Source organism: Periplaneta americana, chromosome 14 (assembly GCF_040183065.1).
Source record: "Periplaneta americana isolate PAMFEO1 chromosome 14, P.americana_PAMFEO1_priV1, whole genome shotgun sequence".
Taxonomy (NCBI): domain Eukaryota; kingdom Metazoa; phylum Arthropoda; class Insecta; order Blattodea; family Blattidae; genus Periplaneta; species Periplaneta americana.
The window spans coordinates 5,786,797-5,790,747 of NC_091130.1; the positions used below are offsets into that span (position 1 = coordinate 5,786,797).

At 36.6% G+C, this 3,951-nt stretch overlaps 1 non-coding gene across 1 annotated transcript; it reads right to left on the reverse strand.

Moving 5' to 3' along the window:
* Nucleotides 1-3,261: 3,261 nt before the first annotated feature.
* Nucleotides 3,262-3,334, reverse strand: TRNAI-GAU (transfer RNA isoleucine (anticodon GAU)). Its single transcript has one exon. It is a non-coding gene; the product is annotated as a tRNA-Ile (tRNA).
* Nucleotides 3,335-3,951: the final 617 nt, after the last annotated feature.

Below are 3,951 nucleotides of genomic sequence, written 5' to 3' on the forward strand. Positions count from 1 at the left end.
CTTTAGTTTATTTTCTTAATATCGAACAACCTTAACTTTGTATGGATTTAAGTAATAGGCCTACAGTATTTTAATTTTGGTTTCATCCTCCATAATTATCATTCGTCTTTAGTTTCATGCCCAAGGACAGGTCTTTCACTGCAAACCCAGGATTCTTCTATCTTTTTTTTTTTATTTTCTGCCTTCCTCTTTGTCTCCTCATATGATCCACGTATCTTAATGTCGTCTATCATCTGATATCTTCTTCACCCCGAACTCTTTTCCCGTTCACCATTCCTTCCAGTGCATCCTTCAGTCGGCAGTTTCTTCTCAACCAGTGACCCAACCAATTCCATTTTCCTCTCCCTGATCAGTTTCAGCACCATTCTTTCTTCACCCACTCATAGGCGGAGATAGAACCGTTTCTTTGGAGAGAGGTGTGGGGCAAAGAAAAACCATAGAATCCCCATTTATCGGGGTTATAGGGACATCATTTACCTCCTCCACCATTATAGCTTGACCGTAGTTCAGTATAGTATATCAGAATATGGTTATTTAATGAAGATATTTTCGGGGGGAATGTTTCTTACAGTGTTTCAGCCATATCCGCGATGTTTCGGACCTGAAAATTTTATTATAATGGGGCATAACTTAAAACAATATCTTTTTTTTCTCTCTCTCGTACAGAAACACATGCATATATCAAAAAAACTGTGTAACGGTGCTAAGAGAAACTTTTTTATATCAAGCTTTCCTGAAGATAACATACTTACTGATTTTTAAGGAACCCCGGAGGTTCATTGCCGCCCTCACATAAGCCCGCCATTGGTCCCTATCCTGAGCAAAGATTAATCCAGTCTCTATCATCATATCCTACCTCCCTCAAATCCATTTTAATATTATCTTCCCATCTACGTCTCGGCCTCCCCGAACGTCTTTTTCCCTCCGGCCTCCCAACTAACACTCTATATGCATTTCTGGATTCGCCCATATGTGCTACATGCCCTGCCCATCTCAAACGTCTGGATTTAATGTTCCTAATTATGTCAGGTGAAGAATACAATGCGTGCAGTTCTGTGTTGTGTAACTTTCTCCATTCTCCTGTAACTTCATCCCTCTTAACCCCAAATATTTTCCTAAGCACCTTATTCTCAAACATCCTTAACCTATGTTCCTCTCTCAAAGTAAGAGTTCAAATTTCACAACTATAAAGATCGCCGGTAATATAACTGTTTTATAAATTCTAACTTTCAATAAAATTCTGTTACATTAAAAAATCTATACTAATTAATAAATCTGTAGCCGAAATTTTTCTGGTAATTTTCGATTTTCCAAACATAATTGGTCCTAACATATATAATTAACCACCCTGAAACCGAAAATCGTTTTTTTTTACATTTCTGTTTGTATGTCTGTCTGTCTGTCTGTCTCTATGTTTGTTACCTTTTCACGCGATAATGGCTGAACGGATTTCGATGAAAATTGGAATATAAATTAAATTCGTTGTAACTTAGATTTTAGGCTATATGACATTCAAAATACATTATTTAAAAGGGGGGGGGTTATAAGGGGGCCTGTATTAAATAAATCGAAATATCTCGCTTATTATTTATTTTTGTGAAAAATGTTACATAAGAAACGTTTCTTTAAACATTATTTGCGATAAGTTTTATTCCTTGAAAAATTTTGATAGGACTGATATTTAATGAGATAAATGAGTTTTAATGTTAAAATAACTGCCATCTAAGGCCGTATAATGAAATAAAAAACAAATGACTTCGTCTATAAGGGGCCTTGGACAGCAACAATCGAAAGCTATGAAAGATAGTCTACAGAGAATGTTTCTGTGTTTGTATGAAGTAATATCGGAAACTAAATTAACCGATTTGTATAATTAATTATTATTTTTCCATTGGAAAGTGTAGTTTCTCTAGATGGACATAATGCTATAATGTTATTACAGTAACTTCTGATATAATTGTAATATAATATAATATAATATAATATAATATAATATTACATATTATATTTAAGTTATTTGAAGGGTTCAGAACCATAGTGTGCCAAACGCCATTTACTGAATACGTAGAAAAGAAGGGTTAAAATTAAGTTATTACCATAATTCAATGGAAACCTATAACAAGTAAAATAAAATATACACATTAAATCTAAATGATGTCAATGTTCATTAAACTATGGTTGCATGTAATAAAAATTAAGAAACATGTTAAAGGAATTGTCATTGCACCAAATGAGTGTCTCTGCACCAAAATGATCGCATTTTAATTATTTAAACACAATTTAAATTAAGTAACATATTAAACGATTTATCCTTCTATCAAACACGAATGTTCCCTGGATCAAATTCCTACTTTAATTATGTAATTACTTTATATTTATTTCTAACGGGTTCAGCGGAGCGCACGGGTACGGCTAGTTTAAAATACATATTTTATTCCAGATACATGATCTGAAGACATTATTTCGTCAATTCAAGTACAGAAACTTAATCATAAACAAAAACAAATAGGAAGTTATGAATTCAATATTTTATAATGTTAATAAAAAAAACAGTTCAGACAAGTTGGGGGGGGGCAGTGCCCCCCATACCACACCACAATTCCGCCTATGCACCCACTCTTTCCAACGAAGCTTCATTTCTTATTCTGTCTGTCCACTTCACACGCTCAATTCTTCTCCATATCCACATTTCAAATGCTTCTATTCACTTCTCTTCACTTCGTCGTAATGTCCATGTTTCTGCCTCATACGATGCTACACTCCACAATGATGGAATGGGATAGAATGGAATTTCAGGAGACTCACTACTATCCAGCACTGCGACCTTTTAAGATCTACTGCAGTAACACTGAAGCTAGACACATTCCCAAATCGTATTCAGATTTTGGAAAAGGCAACCATACTCGTCCCTACACCAGACTTTCCAACTGGCGTTCGGGGAATGCTATGGAATGAATAATTTTGAGGAAAAAATTGTTACGGGGCCGGGTATCGAACCCGGGACCTTTGGTTAAACGTACCAACCTCTACCAACTGAACAAGCCGGGAACTCTACCAGACACCGATCCAACTTTTCCCTCTATATCCACAGACCTCAAAGTGGGCTGACAACCGTCAAGCAACCAACATTGAGTGCACACTAACTCTGTGTGACTTAAATTGTGGTTTTCTGTTAACGAACAGTGACGTGTATTATGCAAATCAAGCTTTCAGGTATAACTCCCTGTAAAGTTGATTTGAATAATTTTGAGAGAAAAATTGTTTCAGGGCCGGGTATCGAACCCGGGACCTTTGGATAATCATACCAATGCTCTACCAACTGAGCTACCCGGGAACTCTACCAGACACCGATCCAATTTTTTCCTCTATATCTACAGACCTCAAAGTTGGCTCACAACCGTCAAGCAACCAACATTGAGTACACACTAATTCTGTGTGACTTAAATTGTGGTTTTCTGCTAACGAACATTAACGTGTATTATGCAAATCAAGCTTTCAGGTATAACTCCCTGTAAAGTTGATTTGAATAATTTTGAGACAAAAATTGTTTCAGGGCCGGGTATCGAACCCGGGACCTTTGGATAAACATACCAATGCTCTACCAACTGAGCTACCCGGGAACTCTACCAGACACCGATCCAATTTTTTCCTCTATATCTACAGACCTCAAAGTTGGCTCACAACCGTCAAGCAACCAACATTGAGTACACACTAATTCTGTGTGACTTAAATTGTGGTTTTCTGCTAACGAACATTAACGTGTATTATGCAAATCAAGCTTTCAGGTATAACTCCCTGTAAAGTTGATTTGAATAATTTTGAGGGAAAAATTGTTTCAGGGCCGGGTATCGAACTCGGGACCTTTGGTTAAACGTGCCAACGCTCTACCAACTGAGCTAACCAGGAACTCTACCCGACACCGATCCAATTATTCAAATCAACTTTACAGGG